The sequence below is a fragment of the Microcebus murinus genome, chromosome 13 (assembly GCF_040939455.1).
Source record: "Microcebus murinus isolate Inina chromosome 13, M.murinus_Inina_mat1.0, whole genome shotgun sequence".
In the NCBI taxonomy this organism is placed as follows: domain Eukaryota; kingdom Metazoa; phylum Chordata; class Mammalia; order Primates; family Cheirogaleidae; genus Microcebus; species Microcebus murinus.
Genome location: NC_134116.1, coordinates 1,835,273 through 1,860,321, shown reverse-complemented (window position 1 = coordinate 1,860,321; position 25,049 = coordinate 1,835,273). Strand labels below are relative to the sequence as shown.

Genomic DNA, 25,049 nt, shown 5'->3' with positions numbered 1-25,049 from the left:
CCCACAGCAGCCAGTCGTGGGCTGAGGACACCTGGGGCGTTGGGAACTCCCTGGCTTCTCCTTGGTTTAACATCTGGAGCTGCTTGTGAATCGTGCCGCCACACACACCCGAGTGCAGGTGTCTTCTGCACAGACTGCGGGCCTCGCTCTTCTGAATGCCGCTAGCTCGCGACCCACCCACGGGTGAACCTGGTCAGGGTACTTTCTCTCAGGGGCAGACTCTGATCCGGGCGGGCTACCGGTGTCTCTGTTTGCTCCTTTCTTTCTTCCACTTCGGGAAAGGCTTCCTTACTGGGTGTGGAAATCTCCTATGCCTTTCCTCGCCTATTCTGTCAGCTCTAAAATTCTCTTTCGGTTGCCACCCTCACAGATGGATTAGGAAACTCTTTGCGGTGCACTCATTAGTGAAATGACCTCAATGACGCTGGAATCCAATATCTAATCGCCAATTTTTAGCGAGTCCACACGCCAGGGTGGTCGGGGTCCAATGCAGCCCCGGCCAGGCCCAGGCCCCTTGGACTGGGCCACAGGAGGACACAGAGGAGGGTCCCGGCCCCCACGGTAGGTAGAGGTGCGGGCAGTTCTCCAAGGGCTTGGGTGTTTTCCAGAGGGAGGAGATGGAGGGGACTGATTTCTTCAGCGCCCCACAAACCACGCCACCCCACCCCACCCATGGGACACATCCCGAGAGAGAGAGAGACGCCCCATACACTGGCTCCCCTCCCCCGTGCGCTGTGCCCCAGCCCTGGCCCGGGGGAATAGGCGGCCGCCAGGCCACAGGGTGGGGGGCGCAGCTGAAAGGGGTTGTGGGGGAGGGCCGCCCCTGGCTGGGGTCAAAGGGCGAGCGCCCCGCCCCTCCCGCCCGTGCGCAGTCAGCGGCCCCGGCGCGCTGGGGGTGGGGGGCGGGGAGGTGAAGGAGGCCAGGCGAGGAGAGGAGGGGGGCTGGAAGGGCTCCACCTTGGCGGGTCCAGCCGTGGAGGCGCATCTTGTGTGAGTGTGAGTGAGTGAGTGCGTGTGAGTGTGAGTGTGTGTGTATACAGAGACAGCCCCCAACCCCGGCCCGCCGCTCCCTGCCCGCCCCGCCTGTCACCCCCGTCCCTCGGAGCCCGCGGGACCCGGCCGGCGAACTCAACAGGCCCGACCCGGCGCGGGGCCTGGGGCGGGAGGAGGCGGCGGGGAAGCGCAGAGAGGCTCGGCTTCTTGAGCGGGGCAGGGGCGCCCTCCGCCGTCCACGGCCACACCACCCCGAACGCGCCCGATCCCGTCTGGTCTCGGAAGCTAAGCAGGGTCGGGCCTGGTTAGAACTTGGATGGGAGACCGCCCGGGAATACCGGGTGCCGTAGGCTTCTTCTTTTTTTTTTTTTTTGCCTCTGGTTCTGTCGCGTTTCTGGGAGTGCGGGGGCGGCCCGGGGTGGGGGTGACCCCCACCCTCAGCGCCCGCCGGCCGCGGTGCCTGGCGCCCCAGCCCGCACCGTGGGGCCTCCTCTTGTCCCGAGCCGTGACACCGCCGCCACGCGGCAGCATGCGTGGCTTCTGGACTGTCAGGTCTCAGACCAAAGGTCTGCTCTGTGGGAGCCGACACGCTGGAGGAAACCTTGAGAGTCTGAGAGGGGAGGGAGTTCCAGAAGAAGGCCAGGATGTCATTTTGAGGGAGTATGTGACCAGAACTCCTCCCGTTGCTTTTGGGGTTCTATGGGCTACACGTAGGAATCTTTGGTGGTGGCACCTGATGTTCGGGGATCCGGAGTCACACCCAGACCTGCTCCACAGGCCTCCTTTTACTTTTCTCTTCGGATTCATTTTTTTTTTTTTTTTTTTTTTGAGACAGAGTCTCGGTTTGTTGCCCAGGCTAGAGTGAGTGCCGTGGCGTCAGCCTAGCTCACAGCAACTTCAAACTCCTGGGCTCGAGTGATCCTTCTGCCTCAGCCTCCCGGGTAGCTGGGACTGCAGGCATGCGCCACCATGCCCCGCTAATTTTTTATATATATATCAGTTGGCCAATTAATTTCTTTCTATTTATAGTAGAGACGGGGTCTCGCTCTTGCTCAGGCTGGTTTTGAACTCCTGACCTTGAGCAATCCGCCCGCCTCGGCCTCCCAAGAGCTAGGATTACAGGCGTGAGCCACAGCGCCCGGCCGGATTCATTATTTTTAAAAAGTGTCTCTTATCTCTATTATTGCATTTACTTTTCTCTCTCTTTTCAAGCAGATGATGGGAGTCCAAGTATTAAGGTGACATGTGTTGCCCGTGCCCCCCTCCCCCCCCCGTGTTCTTATTCATTTACCCCTCATGTTGTTCCAGCATATTGTGGGGGCACCAATGTTAAGGACGGGTGCGTTGCCCTCTCCCAGCCTCCCCCCTCGGGTCAGAGCTTCAAGTGCGCCCATCCCCCAGTCGGTGCGTACCCACCCCATTCCTAATGGATGTGTATGCCCATCCCCTCCCCCCACCCGCCCGACACCCACCCGAAGAAGGTGATTCCTCTGTGTCCACTTAGGTGTCCATCGGTTCGTACCCATTTGCTGGTGAGCGCGAGCACGTGGTGCTCGTGTGTCCATTCTTGGGATACTTGGCTTACTGGAACGGGTTCCAGCTCTGGCCAGGAGAACCACGAGAGGTGCCCCCTCACCGCTGCTCCTCATAGCCGAATAGCACTCCGTGGTGTCCACGCGCCACATTTTATTTACCCACTCGTGGGTCGATGGGCACTCGGGTGGCTTCCAGGTCTTTGCGATTGTGACTTGTGCCCTGACACTAACCCTAACCCTTACCCAGCCCGTCTCCTCCACGGCCCCTGCCTGACTGACTCCTTCCCGCCCGGCCTATCACCTGTCACCGTCCTCTGCCCCTGCCTGACACGCTCCTCCCCGCCCGGGCCGTCACCGTCCTCGGCCCCTGCCTGACGGGGCTCCTCCGTCGCCTGGGCCTTCCAAGGGCTTGGTGTGGACGCTGGTTCCAGGACGCCCTCCCAGGAACCCGGTAGCAGGGCGGCCGCAGCGTCTCGCGCAACCCAACCGTCCGCCGGCTGGCCGCCGTGGCTAAGTGGCCTGCGGGGGACGTGCTCCCGCTGTGCCGTGGGGGCCCAGCCTGGTGTCTTCTCTGAGGCCCCGCGGCTGCCGCTCCCCGCAAGGGGAGAGCCGCGGAGGTGGGGACCGCCTCCTCATGGGGACGTACACCCAGCTCTCCACGTCGGATTCCGGGGCTCTCTGTCCTGCCAGAAGGCCCAGCTGGCCTGCGGGTCCTCAGAGTGGCAAAAACATCCGAAAACTGAGATTGAGGGTCCGGTGGGTGTCTGCACTTTTGTGCTGGGCACCCCAGGGAGGCCCGGGGGCTGGCTGGACAACGCGGTCTGCTGGGCTGGGGGGGGGGGTTTGGAGGAGCAACTGATGCCCTTTGCACTTTGGGTAGCAAGTGTCTGAGGTGTCTCTGGGCCCTGTGCCATGTGGGGGCGGGGGCGGAGGCGGGGTGGGAGGAGGAGGAGGAGGAGGAGGAGGAGGAGGAGGAGGAGGAGGAGGTGGGAAGGGCCGTGGCCTGCAGTCGTGTTCCCCGGGGTGGCACAGCATGTGGCTTCTTCCACGGGATGCTTGGCCTGGGCTCCCTGCACCTGGGCCTTTGGAGGACTGGCCCTGTGCTTGCCAACACTTCCTGCAGGGACCCAGAGCTGGGAGGTTGCATCTCTCAGCCCTGGGTCGGGCAGAGCCCCAGCGGGCCATGCCCACAACCTCTCTCAGCAGGGGTCCCCCAGAAGGCTCCTTTGGGACCAGGATTCTCTTGCGGGTGACTCTTTAAGGTCTGGCCCCTGGATGGAGGGGCACCAGGAGTAGAGGAGCAGGAAGGGGAAGGGGGTGGCCATGCGAGGGGACACTTTCAGGCCAAGTCCCAGCTTCAGTCTGATCCTCCTGGGAACCCCGGGGTGGACATCACACCTCCTGGTTGCCCCGCTCTGAGACAAGGAGCCGGGCTTCGCATTCCCACAGCAGCCAGTCGTGGGCTGAGGACACCTGGGGCGTTGGGAACTCCCTGGCTTCTCCTTGGTTTAACATCTGGAGCTGCTTGTGAATCGTGCCGCCACACACACCCGAGTGCAGGTGTCTTCTGCACAGACTGCGGGCCTCGCTCTTCTGAATGCCGCTAGCTCGCGACCCACCCACGGGTGAACCTGGTCAGGGTACTTTCTCTCAGGGGCAGACTCTGATCCGGGCGGGCTACCGGTGTCTCTGTTTGCTCCTTTCTTTCTTCCACTTCGGGAAAGGCTTCCTTACTGGGTGTGGAAATCTCCTATGCCTTTCCTCGCCTATTCTGTCAGCTCTAAAATTCTCTTTCGGTTGCCACCCTCACAGATGGATTAGGAAACTCTTTGCGGTGCACTCATTAGTGAAATGACCTCAATGACGCTGGAATCCAATATCTAATCGCCAATTTTTAGCGAGTCCACACGCCAGGGTGGTCGGGGTCCAATGCAGCCCCGGCCAGGCCCAGGCCCCTTGGACTGGGCCACAGGAGGACACAGAGGAGGGTCCCGGCCCCCACGGTAGGTAGAGGTGCGGGCAGTTCTCCAAGGGCTTGGGTGTTTTCCAGAGGGAGGAGATGGAGGGGACTGATTTCTTCAGCGCCCCACAAACCACGCCACCCCACCCCACCCATGGGACACATCCCGAGAGAGAGAGAGACGCCCCATACACTGGCTCCCCTCCCCCGTGCGCTGTGCCCCAGCCCTGGCCCGGGGGAATAGGCGGCCGCCGGGCCACAGGGTGGGGGGCGCAGCTGAAAGGGGTTGTGGGGGAGGGCCGCCCCTGGCTGGGGTCAAAGGGCGAGCGCCCCGCCCCTCCCGCCCGTGCGCAGTCAGCGGCCCCGGCGCGCTGGGGGTGGGGGGCGGGGAGGTGAAGGAGGCCAGGCGAGGAGAGGAGGGGGGCTGGAAGGGCTCCACCTTGGCGGGTCCAGCCGTGGAGGCGCATCTTGTGTGAGTGTGAGTGAGTGAGTGCGTGTGAGTGTGAGTGTGTGTGTATACAGAGACAGCCCCCAACCCCGGCCCGCCGCTCCCTGCCCGCCCCGCCTGTCACCCCCGTCCCTCGGAGCCCGCGGGACCCGGCCGGCGAACTCAACAGGCCCGACCCGGCGCGGGGCCTGGGGCGGGAGGAGGCGGCGGGGAAGCGCAGAGAGGCTCGGCTTCTTGAGCGGGGCAGGGGCGCCCTCCGCCGTCCACGGCCACACCACCCCGAACGCGCCCGATCCCGTCTGGTCTCGGAAGCTAAGCAGGGTCGGGCCTGGTTAGAACTTGGATGGGAGACCGCCCGGGAATACCGGGTGCCGTAGGCTTCTTCTTTTTTTTTTTTTTTTGCCTCTGGTTCTGTCGCGTTTCTGGGAGTGCGGGGGCGGCCCGGGGTGGGGGTGACCCCCACCCTCAGCGCCCGCCGGCCGCGGTGCCTGGCGCCCCAGCCCGCACCGTGGGGCCTCCTCTTGTCCCGAGCCGTGACACCGCCGCCACGCGGCAGCATGCGTGGCTTCTGGACTGTCAGGTCTCAGACCAAAGGTCTGCTCTGTGGGAGCCGACACGCTGGAGGAAACCTTGAGAGTCTGAGAGGGGAGGGAGTTCCAGAAGAAGGCCAGGATGTCATTTTGAGGGAGTATGTGACCAGAACTCCTCCCGTTGCTTTTGGGGTTCTATGGGCTACACGTAGGAATCTTTGGTGGTGGCACCTGATGTTCGGGGATCCGGAGTCACACCCAGACCTGCTCCACAGGCCTCCTTTTACTTTTCTCTTCGGATTCATTTTTTTTTTTTTTTTTTTTTGAGACAGAGTCTCGGTTTGTTGCCCAGGCTAGAGTGAGTGCCGTGGCGTCAGCCTAGCTCACAGCAACTTCAAACTCCTGGGCTCGAGTGATCCTTCTGCCTCAGCCTCCCGGGTAGCTGGGACTGCAGGCATGCGCCACCATGCCCCGCTAATTTTTTATATATATATCAGTTGGCCAATTAATTTCTTTCTATTTATAGTAGAGACGGGGTCTCGCTCTTGCTCAGGCTGGTTTTGAACTCCTGACCTTGAGCAATCCGCCCGCCTCGGCCTCCCAAGAGCTAGGATTACAGGCGTGAGCCACAGCGCCCGGCCGGATTCATTATTTTTAAAAAGTGTCTCTTATCTCTATTATTGCATTTACTTTTCTCTCTCTTTTCAAGCAGATGATGGGAGTCCAAGTATTAAGGTGACATGTGTTGCCCGTGCCCCCCTCCCCCCCCCCCCGTGTTCTTATTCATTTACCCCTCATGTTGTTCCAGCATATTGTGGGGGCACCAATGTTAAGGACGGGTGCGTTGCCCTCTCCCAGCCTCCCCCCTCGGGTCAGAGCTTCAAGTGCGCCCATCCCCCAGTCGGTGCGTACCCACCCCATTCCTAATGGATGTGTATGCCCATCCCCTCCCCCCACCCGCCCGACACCCACCCGAAGAAGGTGATTCCTCTGTGTCCACTTAGGTGTCCATCGGTTCGTACCCATTTGCTGGTGAGCGCGAGCACGTGGTGCTCGTGTGTCCATTCTTGGGATACTTGGCTTACTGGAACGGGTTCCAGCTCTGGCCAGGAGAACCACGAGAGGTGCCCCCTCACCGCTGCTCCTCATAGCCGAATAGCACTCCGTGGTGTCCACGCGCCACATTTTATTTACCCACTCGTGGGTCGATGGGCACTCGGGTGGCTTCCAGGTCTTTGCGATTGTGACTTGTGCCCTGACACTAACCCTAACCCTTACCCAGCCCGTCTCCTCCACGGCCCCTGCCTGACTGACTCCTTCCCGCCCGGCCTATCACCTGTCACCGTCCTCTGCCCCTGCCTGACACGCTCCTCCCCGCCCGGGCCGTCACCGTCCTCGGCCCCTGCCTGACGGGGCTCCTCCGTCGCCTGGGCCTTCCAAGGGCTTGGTGTGGACGCTGGTTCCAGGACGCCCTCCCAGGAACCCGGTAGCAGGGCGGCCGCAGCGTCTCGCGCAACCCAACCGTCCGCCGGCTGGCCGCCGTGGCTAAGTGGCCTGCGGGGGACGTGCTCCCGCTGTGCCGTGGGGGCCCAGCCTGGTGTCTTCTCTGAGGCCCCGCGGCTGCCGCTCCCCGCAAGGGGAGAGCCGCGGAGGTGGGGACCGCCTCCTCATGGGGACGTACACCCAGCTCTCCACGTCGGATTCCGGGGCTCTCTGTCCTGCCAGAAGGCCCAGCTGGCCTGCGGGTCCTCAGAGTGGCAAAAACATCCGAAAACTGAGATTGAGGGTCCGGTGGGTGTCTGCACTTTTGTGCTGGGCACCCCAGGGAGGCCCGGGAGCTGGCTGGACAACGCGGTCTGCTGGGCTGGGGGGGGGGTTTGGAGGAGCAACTGATGCCCTTTGCACTTTGGGTAGCAAGTGTCTGAGGTGTCTCTGGGCCCTGTGCCATGTGGGGGCGGGGGCGGAGGCGGGGTGGGAGGAGGAGGAGGAGGAGGAGGAGGAGGAGGAGGAGGAGGTGGGAAGGGCCGTGGCCTGCAGTCGTGTTCCCCGGGGTGGCACAGCATGTGGCTTCTTCCACAGGCTGCTTGGCCTGGGCTCCCTGCACCTGGGCCTTTGGAGGACTGGCCCTGTGCTTGCCAACACTTCCTGCAGGGACCCAGAGCTGGGAGGTTGCATCTCTCAGCCCTGGGTCGGGCAGAGCCCCAGCGGGCCATGCCCACAACCTCTCTCAGCAGGGGTCCCCCAGAAGGCTCCTTTGGGACCAGGATTCTCTTGCGGGTGACTCTTTAAGGTCTGGCCCCTGGATGGAGGGGCACCAGGAGTAGAGGAGCAGGAAGGGGAAGGGGGTGGCCATGCGAGGGGACACTTTCAGGCCAAGTCCCAGCTTCAGTCTGATCCTCCTGGGAACCCCGGGGTGGACATCACACCTCCTGGTTGCCCCGCTCTGAGACAAGGAGCCGGGCTTCGCATTCCCACAGCAGCCAGTCGTGGGCTGAGGACACCTGGGGCGTTGGGAACTCCCTGGCTTCTCCTTGGTTTAACATCTGGAGCTGCTTGTGAATCGTGCCGCCACACACACCCGAGTGCAGGTGTCTTCTGCACAGACTGCGGGCCTCGCTCTTCTGAATGCCGCTAGCTCGCGACCCACCCACGGGTGAACCTGGTCAGGGTACTTTCTCTCAGGGGCAGACTCTGATCCGGGCGGGCTACCGGTGTCTCTGTTTGCTCCTTTCTTTCTTCCACTTCGGGAAAGGCTTCCTTACTGGGTGTGGAAATCTCCTATGCCTTTCCTCGCCTATTCTGTCAGCTCTAAAATTCTCTTTCGGTTGCCACCCTCACAGATGGATTAGGAAACTCTTTGCGGTGCACTCATTAGTGAAATGACCTCAATGACGCTGGAATCCAATATCTAATCGCCAATTTTTAGCGAGTCCACACGCCAGGGTGGTCGGGGTCCAATGCAGCCCCGGCCAGGCCCAGGCCCCTTGGACTGGGCCACAGGAGGACACAGAGGAGGGTCCCGGCCCCCACGGTAGGTAGAGGTGCGGGCAGTTCTCCAAGGGCTTGGGTGTTTTCCAGAGGGAGGAGATGGAGGGGACTGATTTCTTCAGCGCCCCACAAACCACGCCACCCCACCCCACCCATGGGACACATCCCGAGAGAGAGAGAGAGACGCCCCATACACTGGCTCCCCTCCCCCGTGCGCTGTGCCCCAGCCCTGGCCCGGGGGAATAGGCGGCCGCCGGGCCACAGGGTGGGGGGCGCAGCTGAAAGGGGTTGTGGGGGAGGGCCGCCCCTGGCTGGGGTCAAAGGGCGAGCGCCCCGCCCCTCCCGCCCGTGCGCAGTCAGCGGCCCCGGCGCGCTGGGGGTGGGGGGCGGGGAGGTGAAGGAGGCCAGGCGAGGAGAGGAGGGGGGCTGGAAGGGCTCCACCTTGGCGGGTCCAGCCGTGGAGGCGCATCTTGTGTGAGTGTGAGTGAGTGAGTGCGTGTGAGTGTGAGTGTGTGTGTATACAGAGACAGCCCCCAACCCCGGCCCGCCGCTCCCTGCCCGCCCCGCCTGTCACCCCCGTCCCTCGGAGCCCGCGGGACCCGGCCGGCGAACTCAACAGGCCCGACCCGGCGCGGGGCCTGGGGCGGGAGGAGGCGGCGGGGAAGCGCAGAGAGGCTCGGCTTCTTGAGCGGGGCAGGGGCGCCCTCCGCCGTCCACGGCCACACCACCCCGAACGCGCCCGATCCCGTCTGGTCTCGGAAGCTAAGCAGGGTCGGGCCTGGTTAGAACTTGGATGGGAGACCGCCCGGGAATACCGGGTGCCGTAGGCTTCTTCTTTTTTTTTTTTTTTGCCTCTGGTTCTGTCGCGTTTCTGGGAGTGCGGGGGCGGCCCGGGGTGGGGGTGACCCCCACCCTCAGCGCCCGCCGGCCGCGGTGCCTGGCGCCCCAGCCCGCACCGTGGGGCCTCCTCTTGTCCCGAGCCGTGACACCGCCGCCACGCGGCAGCATGCGTGGCTTCTGGACTGTCAGGTCTCAGACCAAAGGTCTGCTCTGTGGGAGCCGACACGCTGGAGGAAACCTTGAGAGTCTGAGAGGGGAGGGAGTTCCAGAAGAAGGCCAGGATGTCATTTTGAGGGAGTATGTGACCAGAACTCCTCCCGTTGCTTTTGGGGTTCTATGGGCTACACGTAGGAATCTTTGGTGGTGGCACCTGATGTTCGGGGATCCGGAGTCACACCCAGACCTGCTCCACAGGCCTCCTTTTACTTTTCTCTTCGGATTCATTTTTTTTTTTTTTTTTTTTTTTGAGACAGAGTCTCGGTTTGTTGCCCAGGCTAGAGTGAGTGCCGTGGCGTCAGCCTAGCTCACAGCAACTTCAAACTCCTGGGCTCGAGTGATCCTTCTGCCTCAGCCTCCCGGGTAGCTGGGACTGCAGGCATGCGCCACCATGCCCCGCTAATTTTTTATATATATATCAGTTGGCCAATTAATTTCTTTCTATTTATAGTAGAGACGGGGTCTCGCTCTTGCTCAGGCTGGTTTTGAACTCCTGACCTTGAGCAATCCGCCCGCCTCGGCCTCCCAAGAGCTAGGATTACAGGCGTGAGCCACAGCGCCCGGCCGGATTCATTATTTTTAAAAAGTGTCTCTTATCTCTATTATTGCATTTACTTTTCTCTCTCTTTTCAAGCAGATGATGGGAGTCCAAGTATTAAGGTGACATGTGTTGCCCGTGCCCCCCTCCCCCCCCCGTGTTCTTATTCATTTACCCCTCATGTTGTTCCAGCATATTGTGGGGGCACCAATGTTAAGGACGGGTGCGTTGCCCTCTCCCAGCCTCCCCCCTCGGGTCAGAGCTTCAAGTGCGCCCATCCCCCAGTCGGTGCGTACCCACCCCATTCCTAATGGATGTGTATGCCCATCCCCTCCCCCCACCCGCCCGACACCCACCCGAAGAAGGTGATTCCTCTGTGTCCACTTAGGTGTCCATCGGTTCGTACCCATTTGCTGGTGAGCGCGAGCACGTGGTGCTCGTGTGTCCATTCTTGGGATACTTGGCTTACTGGAACGGGTTCCAGCTCTGGCCAGGAGAACCACGAGAGGTGCCCCCTCACCGCTGCTCCTCATAGCCGAATAGCACTCCGTGGTGTCCACGCGCCACATTTTATTTACCCACTCGTGGGTCGATGGGCACTCGGGTGGCTTCCAGGTCTTTGCGATTGTGACTTGTGCCCTGACACTAACCCTAACCCTTACCCAGCCCGTCTCCTCCACGGCCCCTGCCTGACTGACTCCTTCCCGCCCGGCCTATCACCTGTCACCGTCCTCTGCCCCTGCCTGACACGCTCCTCCCCGCCCGGGCCGTCACCGTCCTCGGCCCCTGCCTGACGGGGCTCCTCCGTCGCCTGGGCCTTCCAAGGGCTTGGTGTGGACGCTGGTTCCAGGACGCCCTCCCAGGAACCCGGTAGCAGGGCGGCCGCAGCGTCTCGCGCAACCCAACCGTCCGCCGGCTGGCCGCCGTGGCTAAGTGGCCTGCGGGGGACGTGCTCCCGCTGTGCCGTGGGGGCCCAGCCTGGTGTCTTCTCTGAGGCCCCGCGGCTGCCGCTCCCCGCAAGGGGAGAGCCGCGGAGGTGGGGACCGCCTCCTCATGGGGACGTACACCCAGCTCTCCACGTCGGATTCCGGGGCTCTCTGTCCTGCCAGAAGGCCCAGCTGGCCTGCGGGTCCTCAGAGTGGCAAAAACATCCGAAAACTGAGATTGAGGGTCCGGTGGGTGTCTGCACTTTTGTGCTGGGCACCCCAGGGAGGCCCGGGGGCTGGCTGGACAACGCGGTCTGCTGGGCTGGGGGGGGGGGTTTGGAGGAGCAACTGATGCCCTTTGCACTTTGGGTAGCAAGTGTCTGAGGTGTCTCTGGGCCCTGTGCCATGTGGGGGCGGGGGCGGAGGCGGGGTGGGAGGAGGAGGAGGAGGAGGAGGAGGAGGAGGAGGAGGAGGAGGAGGTGGGAAGGGCCGTGGCCTGCAGTCGTGTTCCCCGGGGTGGCACAGCATGTGGCTTCTTCCACGGGATGCTTGGCCTGGGCTCCCTGCACCTGGGCCTTTGGAGGACTGGCCCTGTGCTTGCCAACACTTCCTGCAGGGACCCAGAGCTGGGAGGTTGCATCTCTCAGCCCTGGGTCGGGCAGAGCCCCAGCGGGCCATGCCCACAACCTCTCTCAGCAGGGGTCCCCCAGAAGGCTCCTTTGGGACCAGGATTCTCTTGCGGGTGACTCTTTAAGGTCTGGCCCCTGGATGGAGGGGCACCAGGAGTAGAGGAGCAGGAAGGGGAAGGGGGTGGCCATGCGAGGGGACACTTTCAGGCCAAGTCCCAGCTTCAGTCTGATCCTCCTGGGAACCCCGGGGTGGACATCACACCTCCTGGTTGCCCCGCTCTGAGACAAGGAGCCGGGCTTCGCATTCCCACAGCAGCCAGTCGTGGGCTGAGGACACCTGGGGCGTTGGGAACTCCCTGGCTTCTCCTTGGTTTAACATCTGGAGCTGCTTGTGAATCGTGCCGCCACACACACCCGAGTGCAGGTGTCTTCTGCACAGACTGCGGGCCTCGCTCTTCTGAATGCCGCTAGCTCGCGACCCACCCACGGGTGAACCTGGTCAGGGTACTTTCTCTCAGGGGCAGACTCTGATCCGGGCGGGCTACCGGTGTCTCTGTTTGCTCCTTTCTTTCTTCCACTTCGGGAAAGGCTTCCTTACTGGGTGTGGAAATCTCCTATGCCTTTCCTCGCCTATTCTGTCAGCTCTAAAATTCTCTTTCGGTTGCCACCCTCACAGATGGATTAGGAAACTCTTTGCGGTGCACTCATTAGTGAAATGACCTCAATGACGCTGGAATCCAATATCTAATCGCCAATTTTTAGCGAGTCCACACGCCAGGGTGGTCGGGGTCCAATGCAGCCCCGGCCAGGCCCAGGCCCCTTGGACTGGGCCACAGGAGGACACAGAGGAGGGTCCCGGCCCCCACGGTAGGTAGAGGTGCGGGCAGTTCTCCAAGGGCTTGGGTGTTTTCCAGAGGGAGGAGATGGAGGGGACTGATTTCTTCAGCGCCCCACAAACCACGCCACCCCACCCCACCCATGGGACACATCCCGAGAGAGAGAGAGACGCCCCATACACTGGCTCCCCTCCCCCGTGCGCTGTGCCCCAGCCCTGGCCCGGGGGAATAGGCGGCCGCCGGGCCACAGGGTGGGGGGCGCAGCTGAAAGGGGTTGTGGGGGAGGGCCGCCCCTGGCTGGGGTCAAAGGGCGAGCGCCCCGCCCCTCCCGCCCGTGCGCAGTCAGCGGCCCCGGCGCGCTGGGGGTGGGGGGCGGGGAGGTGAAGGAGGCCAGGCGAGGAGAGGAGGGGGGCTGGAAGGGCTCCACCTTGGCGGGTCCAGCCGTGGAGGCGCATCTTGTGTGAGTGTGAGTGAGTGAGTGCGTGTGAGTGTGAGTGTGTGTGTATACAGAGACAGCCCCCAACCCCGGCCCGCCGCTCCCTGCCCGCCCCGCCTGTCACCCCCGTCCCTCGGAGCCCGCGGGACCCGGCCGGCGAACTCAACAGGCCCGACCCGGCGCGGGGCCTGGGGCGGGAGGAGGCGGCGGGGAAGCGCAGAGAGGCTCGGCTTCTTGAGCGGGGCAGGGGCGCCCTCCGCCGTCCACGGCCACACCACCCCGAACGCGCCCGATCCCGTCTGGTCTCGGAAGCTAAGCAGGGTCGGGCCTGGTTAGAACTTGGATGGGAGACCGCCCGGGAATACCGGGTGCCGTAGGCTTCTTCTTTTTTTTTTTTTTTGCCTCTGGTTCTGTCGCGTTTCTGGGAGTGCGGGGGCGGCCCGGGGTGGGGGTGACCCCCACCCTCAGCGCCCGCCGGCCGCGGTGCCTGGCGCCCCAGCCCGCACCGTGGGGCCTCCTCTTGTCCCGAGCCGTGACACCGCCGCCACGCGGCAGCATGCGTGGCTTCTGGACTGTCAGGTCTCAGACCAAAGGTCTGCTCTGTGGGAGCCGACACGCTGGAGGAAACCTTGAGAGTCTGAGAGGGGAGGGAGTTCCAGAAGAAGGCCAGGATGTCATTTTGAGGGAGTATGTGACCAGAACTCCTCCCGTTGCTTTTGGGGTTCTATGGGCTACACGTAGGAATCTTTGGTGGTGGCACCTGATGTTCGGGGATCCGGAGTCACACCCAGACCTGCTCCACAGGCCTCCTTTTACTTTTCTCTTCGGATTCATTTTTTTTTTTTTTTTTTTTTTGAGACAGAGTCTCGGTTTGTTGCCCAGGCTAGAGTGAGTGCCGTGGCGTCAGCCTAGCTCACAGCAACTTCAAACTCCTGGGCTCGAGTGATCCTTCTGCCTCAGCCTCCCGGGTAGCTGGGACTGCAGGCATGCGCCACCATGCCCCGCTAATTTTTTATATATATATCAGTTGGCCAATTAATTTCTTTCTATTTATAGTAGAGACGGGGTCTCGCTCTTGCTCAGGCTGGTTTTGAACTCCTGACCTTGAGCAATCCGCCCGCCTCGGCCTCCCAAGAGCTAGGATTACAGGCGTGAGCCACAGCGCCCGGCCGGATTCATTATTTTTAAAAAGTGTCTCTTATCTCTATTATTGCATTTACTTTTCTCTCTCTTTTCAAGCAGATGATGGGAGTCCAAGTATTAAGGTGACATGTGTTGCCCGTGCCCCCCTCCCCCCCCCGTGTTCTTATTCATTTACCCCTCATGTTGTTCCAGCATATTGTGGGGGCACCAATGTTAAGGACGGGTGCGTTGCCCTCTCCCAGCCTCCCCCCTCGGGTCAGAGCTTCAAGTGCGCCCATCCCCCAGTCGGTGCGTACCCACCCCATTCCTAATGGATGTGTATGCCCATCCCCTCCCCCCACCCGCCCGACACCCACCCGAAGAAGGTGATTCCTCTGTGTCCACTTAGGTGTCCATCGGTTCGTACCCATTTGCTGGTGAGCGCGAGCACGTGGTGCTCGTGTGTCCATTCTTGGGATACTTGGCTTACTGGAACGGGTTCCAGCTCTGGCCAGGAGAACCACGAGAGGTGCCCCCTCACCGCTGCTCCTCATAGCCGAATAGCACTCCGTGGTGTCCACGCGCCACATTTTATTTACCCACTCGTGGGTCGATGGGCACTCGGGTGGCTTCCAGGTCTTTGCGATTGTGACTTGTGCCCTGACACTAACCCTAACCCTTACCCAGCCCGTCTCCTCCACGGCCCCTGCCTGACTGACTCCTTCCCGCCCGGCCTATCACCTGTCACCGTCCTCTGCCCCTGCCTGACACGCTCCTCCCCGCCCGGGCCGTCACCGTCCTCGGCCCCTGCCTGACGGGGCTCCTCCGTCGCCTGGGCCTTCCAAGGGCTTGGTGTGGACGCTGGTTCCAGGACGCCCTCCCAGGAACCCGGTAGCAGGGCGGCCGCAGCGTCTCGCGCAACCCAACCGTCCGCCGGCTGGCCGCCGTGGCTAAGTGGCCTGCGGGGGACGTGCTCCCGCTGTGCCGTGGGGGCCCAGCCTGGTGTCTTCTCTGAGGCCCCGCGGCTGCCGCTCCCCGCAAGGGGAGAGCCGCGGAGGTGGGGACCGCCTCCTCATGGGGACGTACACCCAGCTCTCCACGTCGGATTCCGGGGCTCTCTGTCCTGCCAGAAGGCCCAGCTGGCCTGCGGGTCCTCAGAGTGGCAAAAACATCCGAAAACTGAGATTGAGGGTCCGGTGGGTGTCTGCACTTTTGTGCTGGGCACCCCAGGGAGGCCCGGGGGCTGGCTGGACAACGCGGTCTGCTGGGCTGGGGGGGGGGGTTTGGAGGAGCAACTGATGCCCTTTGCACTTTGGGTAGCAAGTGTCTGAGGTGTCTCTGGGCCCTGTGCCATGTGGGGGCGGGGGCGGAGGCGGGGTGGGAGGAGGAGGAGGAGGAGGAGGAGGAGGAGGAGGAGGAGGAGGAGGTGGGAAGGGCCGTGGCCTGCAGTCGTGTTCCCCGGGGTGGCACAGCATGTGGCTTCTTCCACGGGATGCTTGGCCTGGGCTCCCTGCACCTGGGCCTTTGGAGGACTGGCCCTGTGCTTGCCAACACTTCCTGCAGGGACCCAGAGCTGGGAGGTTGCATCTCTCAGCCCTGGGTCGGGCAGAGCCCCAGCGGGCCATGCCCACAACCTCTCTCAGCAGGGGTCCCCCAGAAGGCTCCTTTGGGACCAGGATTCTCTTGCGGGTGACTCTTTAAGGTCTGGCCCCTGGATGGAGGGGCACCAGGAGTAGAGGAGCAGGAAGGGGAAGGGGGTGGCCATGCGAGGGGACACTTTCAGGCCAAGTCCCAGCTTCAGTCTGATCCTCCTGGGAACCCCGGGGTGGACATCACACCTCCTGGTTGCCCCGCTCTGAGACAAGGAGCCGGGCTTCGCATTCCCACAGCAGCCAGTCGTGGGCTGAGGACACCTGGGGCGTTGGGAACTCCCTGGCTTCTCCTTGGTTTAACATCTGGAGCTGCTTGTGAATCGTGCCGCCACACACACCCGAGTGCAGGTGTCTTCTGCACAGACTGCGGGCCTCGCTCTTCTGAATGCCGCTAGCTCGCGACCCACCCACGGGTGAACCTGGTCAGGGTACTTTCTCTCAGGGGCAGACTCTGATCCGGGCGGGCTACCGGTGTCTCTGTTTGCTCCTTTCTTTCTTCCACTTCGGGAAAGGCTTCCTTACTGGGTGTGGAAATCTCCTATGCCTTTCCTCGCCTATTCTGTCAGCTCTAAAATTCTCTTTCGGTTGCCACCCTCACAGATGGATTAGGAAACTCTTTGCGGTGCACTCATTAGTGAAATGACCTCAATGACGCTGGAATCCAATATCTAATCGCCAATTTTTAGCGAGTCCACACGCCAGGGTGGTCGGGGTCCAATGCAGCCCCGGCCAGGCCCAGGCCCCTTGGACTGGGCCACAGGAGGACACAGAGGAGGGTCCCGGCCCCCACGGTAGGTAGAGGTGCGGGCAGTTCTCCAAGGGCTTGGGTGTTTTCCAGAGGGAGGAGATGGAGGGGACTGATTTCTTCAGCGCCCCACAAACCACGCCACCCCACCCCACCCATGGGACACATCCCGAGAGAGAGAGAGACGCCCCATACACTGGCTCCCCTCCCCCGTGCGCTGTGCCCCAGCCCTGGCCCGGGGGAATAGGCGGCCGCCGGGCCACAGGGTGGGGGGCGCAGCTGAAAGGGGTTGTGGGGGAGGGCCGCCCCTGGCTGGGGTCAAAGGGCGAGCGCCCCGCCCCTCCCGCCCGTGCGCAGTCAGCGGCCCCGGCGCGCTGGGGGTGGGGGGCGGGGAGGTGAAGGAGGCCAGGCGAGGAGAGGAGGGGGGCTGGAAGGGCTCCACCTTGGCGGGTCCAGCCGTGGAGGCGCATCTTGTGTGAGTGTGAGTGAGTGAGTGCGTGTGAGTGTGAGTGTGTGTGTATACAGAGACAGCCCCCAACCCCGGCCCGCCGCTCCCTGCCCGCCCCGCCTGTCACCCCCGTCCCTCGGAGCCCGCGGGACCCGGCCGGCGAACTCAACAGGCCCGACCCGGCGCGGGGCCTGGGGCGGGAGGAGGCGGCGGGGAAGCGCAGAGAGGCTCGGCTTCTTGAGCGGGGCAGGGGCGCCCTCCGCCGTCCACGGCCACACCACCCCGAACGCGCCCGATCCCGTCTGGTCTCGGAAGCTAAGCAGGGTCGGGCCTGGTTAGAACTTGGATGGGAGACCGCCCGGGAATACCGGGTGCCGTAGGCTTCTTCTTTTTTTTTTTTTTTGCCTCTGGTTCTGTCGCGTTTCTGGGAGTGCGGGGGCGGCCCGGGGTGGGGGTGACCCCCACCCTCAGCGCCCGCCGGCCGCGGTGCCTGGCGCCCCAGCCCGCACCGTGGGGCCTCCTCTTGTCCCGAGCCGTGACACCGCCGCCACGCGGCAGCATGCGTGGCTTCTGGACTGTCAGGTCTCAGACCAAAGGTCTGCTCTGTGGGAGCCGACACGCTGGAGGAAACCTTGAGAGTCTGAGAGGGGAGGGAGTTCCAGAAGAAGGCCAGGATGTCATTTTGAGGGAGTATGTGACCAGAACTCCTCCCGTTGCTTTTGGGGTTCTATGGGCTACACGTAGGAATCTTTGGTGGTGGCACCTGATGTTCGGGGATCCGGAGTCACACCCAGACCTGCTCCACAGGCCTCCTTTTACTTTTCTCTTCGGATTCATTTTTTTTTTTTTTTTTTTTTTGAGACAGAGTCTCGGTTTGTTGCCCAGGCTAGAGTGAGTGCCGTGGCGTCAGCCTAGCTCACAGCAACTTCAAACTCCTGGGCTCGAGTGATCCTTCTGCCTCAGCCTCCCGGGTAGCTGGGACTGCAGGCATGCGCCACCATGCCCCGCTAATTTTTTATATATATATCAGTTGGCCAATTAATTTCTTTCTATTTATAGTAGAGACGGGGTCTCGCTCTTGCTCAGGCTGGTTTTGAACTCCTGACCTTGAGCAATCCGCCCGCCTCGGCCTCCCAAGAGCTAGGATTACAGGCGTGAGCCACAGCGCCCGGCCGGATTCATTATTTTTAAAAAGTGTCTCTTATCTCTATTATTGCATTTACTTTTCTCTCTCTTTTCAAGCAGATGATGGGAGTCCAAGTATTAAGGTGACATGTGTTGCCCGTGCCCCCCTCCCCCCCCCCCCGTGTTCTTATTCATTTACCCCTCATGTTGTTCCAGCATATTGTGGGGGCACCAATGTTAAGGACGGGTGCGTTGCCCTCTCCCAGCCTCCCCCCTCGGGTCAGAGCTTCAAGTGCGCCCATCCCCCAGTCGGTGCGTACCCACCCCATTCCTAATGGATGTGTATGCCCATCCCCTCCCCCCACCCGCCCGACACCCACCCGAAGAAGGTGATTCCTCTGTGTCCACTTAGGTGTCCATCGGTTCGTACCCATTTGCTGGTGAGCGCGAGCACGTGGTGCTCGTGTGTCCATTCTTGGGATACTTGGCTTACTGGAACGGGTTCCAGCTCTGGCCAGGAGAACCACGAGAGGTGCCCCCTCACCGCTGCTCCTCATAGCCGAATAGCACTCCGTGGTGTCCACGCGCCACATTTTATTTACCCACTCGTGGGTCGATGGGCACTCGGGTGGCTTCCAGGTCTTTGCGATTGTGACTTGTGCCCTGACACTAACCCTAACCCTTACCCAGCCCGTCTCCTCCACGGCCCCTGCCTGACTGACTCCTTCCCGCCCGGCCTATCACCTGTCACCGTCCTCTGCCCCTGCCTGACACGCTCCTCCCCGCCCGGGCCGTCACCGTCCTCGGCCCCTGCCTGACGGGGCTCCTCCGTCGCCTGGGCCTTCCAAGGGCTTGGTGTGGACGCTGGTTCCAGGACGCCCTCCCAGGAACCCGGTAGCAGGGCGGCCGCAGCGTCTCGCGCAACCCAACCGTCCGCCGGCTGGCCGCCGTGGCTAAGTGGCCTGCGGGGGACGTGCTCCCGCTGTGCCGTGGGGGCCCAGCCTGGTGTCTTCTCTGAGGCCCCGCGGCTGACGCTCCCCGCAAGGGGAGAGCCGCGGAGGTGGGGACCGCCTCCTCATGGGGACGTACACCCAGCTCTCCACGTCGGATTCCGGGGCTCTCTGTCCTGCCAGAAGGCCCAGCTGGCCTGCGGGTCCTCAGAGTGGCAAAAACATCCGAAAACTGAGATTGAGGGTCCGGTGGGTGTCTGCACTTTTGTGCTGGGCACCCCAGGGAGGCCCGGGGGCTGGCTGGACAACGCGGTCTGCTGGGCTGGGGGGGGGGTTTGGAGGAGCAACTGATGCCCTTTGCACTTTGGGTAGCAAGTGTCTGAGGTGTCTCTGGGCCCTGTGCCATGTGGGGGCGGGGGCGGAGGCGGGGTGGGAGGAGGAGGAGGAGGAGGAGGAGGAGGAGGAGGAGGAGGAGGTGGGAAGGGCCGTGGCCTGCAGTCGTGTTCCCCGGGGTGGCACAGCATGTGGCTTCTTCCACGGGATGCTTGGCCTGGGCTCCCTGCACCTGGGCCTTTGGAGGACTGGCCCTGTGCTTGCCAACACTTCCTGCAGGGACCCAGAGCTGGGAGGTTGCATCTCTCAGCCCTGGGTCGGGCAGAGCCCCAGCGGGCCATGCCCACAACCTCTCTCAGCAGGGGTCCCCCAGAAGGCTCCTTTGGGACCAGGATTCTCTTGCGGGTGACTCTTTAAGGTCTGGCCCCTGGATGGAGGGGCACCAGGAGTAGAGGAGCAGGAAGGGGAAGGGGGTGGCCATGCGAGGGGACACTTTCAGGCCAAGTCCCAGCTTCAGTCTGATCCTCCTGGGAACCCCGGGGTGGACATCACACCTCCTGGTTGCCCCGCTCTGAGACAAGGAGCCGGGCTTCGCATTCCCACAGCAGCCAGTCGTGGGCTGAGGACACCTGGGGCGTTGGGAACTCCCTGGCTTCTCCTTGGTTTAACATCTGGAGCTGCTTGTGAATCGTGCCGCCACACACACCCGAGTGCAGGTGTCTTCTGCACAGACTGCGGGCCTCGCTCTTCTGAATGCCGCTAGCTCGCGACCCACCCACGGGTGAACCTGGTCAGGGTACTTTCTCTCAGGGGCAGACTCTGATCCGGGCGGGCTACCGGTGTCTCTGTTTGCTCCTTTCTTTCTTCCACTTCGGGAAAGGCTTCCTTACTGGGTGTGGAAATCTCCTATGCCTTTCCTCGCCTATTCTGTCAGCTCTAAAATTCTCTTTCGGTTGCCACCCTCACAGATGGATTAGGAAACTCTTTGCGGTGCACTCATTAGTGAAATGACCTCAATGACGCTGGAATCCAATATCTAATCGCCAATTTTTAGCGAGTCCACACGCCAGGGTGGTCGGGGTCCAATGCAGCCCCGGCCAGGCCCAGGCCCCTTGGACTGGGCCACAGGAGGACACAGAGGAGGGTCCCGGCCCCCACGGTAGGTAGAGGTGCGGGCAGTTCTCCAAGGGCTTGGGTGTTTTCCAGAGGGAGGAGATGGAGGGGACTGATTTCTTCAGCGCCCCACAAACCACGCCACCCCACCCCACCCATGGGACACATCCCGAGAGAGAGAGAGACGCCCCATACACTGGCTCCCCTCCCCCGTGCGCTGTGCCCCAGCCCTGGCCCGGGGGAATAGGCGGCCGCCGGGCCACAGGGTGGGGGGCGCAGCTGAAAGGGGTTGTGGGGGAGGGCCGCCCCTGGCTGGGGTCAAAGGGCGAGCGCCCCGCCCCTCCCGCCCGTGCGCAGTCAGCGGCCCCGGCGCGCTGGGGGTGGGGGGCGGGGAGGTGAAGGAGGCCAGGCGAGGAGAGGAGGGGGGCTGGAAGGGCTCCACCTTGGCGGGTCCAGCCGTGGAGGCGCATCTTGTGTGAGTGTGAGTGAGTGAGTGCGTGTGAGTGTGAGTGTGTGTGTATACAGAGACAGCCCCCAACCCCGGCCCGCCGCTCCCTGCCCGCCCCGCCTGTCACCCCCGTCCCTCGGAGCCCGCGGGACCCGGCCGGCGAACTCAACAGGCCCGACCCGGCGCGGGGCCTGGGGCGGGAGGAGGCGGCGGGGAAGCGCAGAGAGGCTCGGCTTCTTGAGCGGGGCAGGGGCGCCCTCCGCCGTCCACGGCCACACCACCCCGAACGCGCCCGATCCCGTCTGGTCTCGGAAGCTAAGCAGGGTCGGGCCTGGTTAGAACTTGGATGGGAGACCGCCCGGGAATACCGGGTGCCGTAGGCTTCTTCTTTTTTTTTTTTTTTGCCTCTGGTTCTGTCGCGTTTCTGGGAGTGCGGGGGCGGCCCGGGGTGGGGGTGACCCCCACCCTCAGCGCCCGCCGGCCGCGGTGCCTGGCGCCCCAGCCCGCACCGTGGGGCCTCCTCTTGTCCCGAGCCGTGACACCGCCGCCACGCGGCAGCATGCGTGGCTTCTGGACTGTCAGGTCTCAGACCAAAGGTCTGCTCTGTGGGAGCCGACACGCTGGAGGAAACCTTGAGAGTCTGAGAGGGGAGGGAGTTCCAGAAGAAGGCCAGGATGTCATTTTGAGGGAGTATGTGACCAGAACTCCTCCCGTTGCTTTTGGGGTTCTATGGGCTACACGTAGGAATCTTTGGTGGTGGCACCTGATGTTCGGGGATCCGGAGTCACACCCAGACCTGCTCCACAGGCCTCCTTTTACTTTTCTCTTCGGATTCATTTTTTTTTTTTTTTTTTTTTTTGAGACAGAGTCTCGGTTTGTTGCCCAGGCTAGAGTGAGTGCCGTGGCGTCAGCCTAGCTCACAGCAACTTCAAACTCCTGGGCTCGAGTGATCCTTCTGCCTCAGCCTCCCGGGTAGCTGGGACTGCAGGCATGCGCCACCATGCCCCGCTAATTTTTTATATATATATCAGTTGGCCAATTAATTTCTTTCTATTTATAGTAGAGACGGGGTCTCGCTCTTGCTCAGGCTGGTTTTGAACTCCTGACCTTGAGCAATCCGCCCGCCTCGGCCTCCCAAGAGCTAGGATTACAGGCGTGAGCCACAGCGCCCGGCCGGATTCATTATTTTTAAAAAGTGTCTCTTATCTCTATTATTGCATTTACTTTTCTCTCTCTTTTCAAGCAGATGATGGGAGTCCAAGTATTAAGGTGACATGTGTTGCCCGTGCCCCCCTCCCCCCCCCCCCGTGTTCTTATTCATTTACCCCTCATGTTGTTCCAGCATATTGTGGGGGCACCAATGTTAAGGACGGGTGCGTTGCCCTCTCCCAGCCTCCCCCCTCGGGTCAGAGCTTCAAGTGCGCCCATCCCCCAGTCGGTGCGTACCCACCCCATTCCTAATGGATGTGTATGCCCATCCCCTCCCCCCACCCGCCCGACACCCACCCGAAGAAGGTGATTCCTCTGTGTCCACTTAGGTGTCCATCGGTTCGTACCCATTTGCTGGTGAGCGCGAGCACGTGGTGCTCGTGTGTCCATTCTTGGGATACTTGGCTTACTGGAACGGGTTCCAGCTCTGGCCAGGAGAACCACGAGAGGTGCCCCCTCACCGCTGCTCCTCATAGCCGAATAGCACTCCGTGGTGTCCACGCGCCACATTTTATTTACCCACTCGTGGGTCGATGGGCACTCGGGTGGCTTCCAGGTCTTTGCGATTGTGACTTGTGCCCTGACACTAACCCTAACCCTTACCCAGCCCGTCTCCTCCACGGCCCCTGCCTGACTGACTCCTTCCCGCCCGGCCTATCACCTGTCACCGTCCTCTGCCCCTGCCTGACACGCTCCTCCCCGCCCGGGCCGTCACCGTCCTCGGCCCCTGCCTGACGGGGCTCCTCCGTCGCCTGGGCCTTCCAAGGGCTTGGTGTGGACGCTGGTTCCAGGACGCCCTCCCAGGAACCCGGTAGCAGGGCGGCCGCAGCGTCTCGCGCAACCCAACCGTCCGCCGGCTGGCCGCCGTGGCTAAGTGGCCTGCGGGGGACGTGCTCCCGCTGTGCCGTGGGGGCCCAGCCTGGTGTCTTCTCTGAGGCCCCGCGGCTGCCGCTCCCCGCAAGGGGAGAGCCGCGGAGGTGGGGACCGCCTCCTCATGGGGACGTACACCCAGCTCTCCACGTCGGATTCCGGGGCTCTCTGTCCTGCCAGAAGGCCCAGCTGGCCTGCGGGTCCTCAGAGTGGCAAAAACATCCGAAAACTGAGATTGAGGGTCCGGTGGGTGTCTGCACTTTTGTGCTGGGCACCCCAGGGAGGCCCGGGGGCTGGCTGGACAACGCGGTCTGCTGGGCTGGGGGGGGGGGTTTGGAGGAGCAACTGATGCCCTTTGCACTTTGGGTAGCAAGTGTCTGAGGTGTCTCTGGGCCCTGTGCCATGTGGGGGCGGGGGCGGAGGCGGGGTGGGAGGAGGAGGAGGAGGAGGAGGAGGAGGAGGAGGAGGAGGAGGAGGTGGGAAGGGCCGTGGCCTGCAGTCGTGTTCCCCGGGGTGGCACAGCATGTGGCTTCTTCCACGGGATGCTTGGCCTGGGCTCCCTGCACCTGGGCCTTTGGAGGACTGGCCCTGTGCTTGCCAACACTTCCTGCAGGGACCCAGAGCTGGGAGGTTGCATCTCTCAGCCCTGGGTCGGGCAGAGCCCCAGCGGGCCATGCCCACAACCTCTCTCAGCAGGGGTCCCCCAGAAGGCTCCTTTGGGACCAGGATTCTCTTGCGGGTGACTCTTTAAGGTCTGGCCCCTGGATGGAGGGGCACCAGGAGTAGAGGAGCAGGAAGGGGAAGGGGGTGGCCATGCGAGGGGACACTTTCAGGCCAAGTCCCAGCTTCAGTCTGATCCTCCTGGGAACCCCGGGGTGGACATCACACCTCCTGGTTGCCCCGCTCTGAGACAAGGAGCCGGGCTTCGCATTCCCACAGCAGCCAGTCGTGGGCTGAGGACACCTGGGGCGTTGGGAACTCCCTGGCTTCTCCTTGGTTTAACATCTGGAGCTGCTTGTGAATCGTGCCGCCACACACACCCGAGTGCAGGTGTCTTCTGCACAGACTGCGGGCCTCGCTCTTCTGAATGCCGCTAGCTCGCGACCCACCCACGGGTGAACCTGGTCAGGGTACTTTCTCTCAGGGGCAGACTCTGATCCGGGCGGGCTACCGGTGTCTCTGTTTGCTCCTTTCTTTCTTCCACTTCGGGAAAGGCTTCCTTACTGGGTGTGGAAATCTCCTATGCCTTTCCTCGCCTATTCTGTCAGCTCTAAAATTCTCTTTCGGTTGCCACCCTCACAGATGGATTAGGAAACTCTTTGCGGTGCACTCATTAGTGAAATGACCTCAATGACGCTGGAATCCAATATCTAATCGCCAATTTTTAGCGAGTCCACACGCCAGGGTGGTCGGGGTCCAATGCAGCCCCGGCCAGGCCCAGGCCCCTTGGACTGGGCCACAGGAGGACACAGAGGAGGGTCCCGGCCCCCACGGTAGGTAGAGGTGCGGGCAGTTCTCCAAGGGCTTGGGTGTTTTCCAGAGGGAGGAGATGGAGGGGACTGATTTCTTCAGCGCCCCACAAACCACGCCACCCCACCCCACCCATGGGACACATCCCGAGAGAGAGAGAGACGCCCCATACACTGGCTCCCCTCCCCCGTGCGCTGTGCCCCAGCCCTGGCCCGGGGGAATAGGCGGCCGCCGGGCCACAGGGTGGGGGGCGCAGCTGAAAGGGGTTGTGGGGGAGGGCCGCCCCTGGCTGGGGTCAAAGGGCGAGCGCCCCGCCCCTCCCGCCCGTGCGCAGTCAGCGGCCCCGGCGCGCTGGGGGTGGGGGGCGGGGAGGTGAAGGAGGCCAGGCGAGGAGAGGAGGGGGGCTGGAAGGGCTCCACCTTGGCGGGTCCAGCCGTGGAGGCGCATCTTGTGTGAGTGTGAGTGAGTGAGTGCGTGTGAGTGTGAGTGTGTGTGTATACAGAGACAGCCCCCAACCCCGGCCCGCCGCTCCCTGCCCGCCCCGCCTGTCACCCCCGTCCCTCGGAGCCCGCGGGACCCGGCCGGCGAACTCAACAGGCCCGACCCGGCGCGGGGCCTGGGGCGGGAGGAGGCGGCGGGGAAGCGCAGAGAGGCTCGGCTTCTTGAGCGGGGCAGGGGCGCCCTCCGCC

The 25,049-nt window shown here is 62.8% G+C and overlaps 6 pseudogenes; all 6 read left to right on the top strand.

Annotated features, from left to right (window-relative positions):
- The first annotated feature begins 1,227 nt into the window (after nucleotides 1-1,227).
- Nucleotides 1,228-1,346, top strand: LOC142875183 (uncharacterized; annotated as a pseudogene).
- A 3,851-nt stretch (nucleotides 1,347-5,197) lies between these two features.
- Nucleotides 5,198-5,316, top strand: LOC142875182 (uncharacterized; annotated as a pseudogene).
- A 3,849-nt stretch (nucleotides 5,317-9,165) lies between these two features.
- Nucleotides 9,166-9,284, top strand: LOC142875181 (uncharacterized; annotated as a pseudogene).
- Nucleotides 9,285-13,136: 3,852 nt separating this feature from the next.
- On the top strand, nucleotides 13,137-13,255 carry LOC142875178 (uncharacterized; annotated as a pseudogene).
- A 3,851-nt stretch (nucleotides 13,256-17,106) lies between these two features.
- Nucleotides 17,107-17,225, top strand: LOC142875177 (uncharacterized; annotated as a pseudogene).
- A 3,850-nt stretch (nucleotides 17,226-21,075) lies between these two features.
- Nucleotides 21,076-21,194, top strand: LOC142875176 (uncharacterized; annotated as a pseudogene).
- Nucleotides 21,195-25,049: the final 3,855 nt, after the last annotated feature.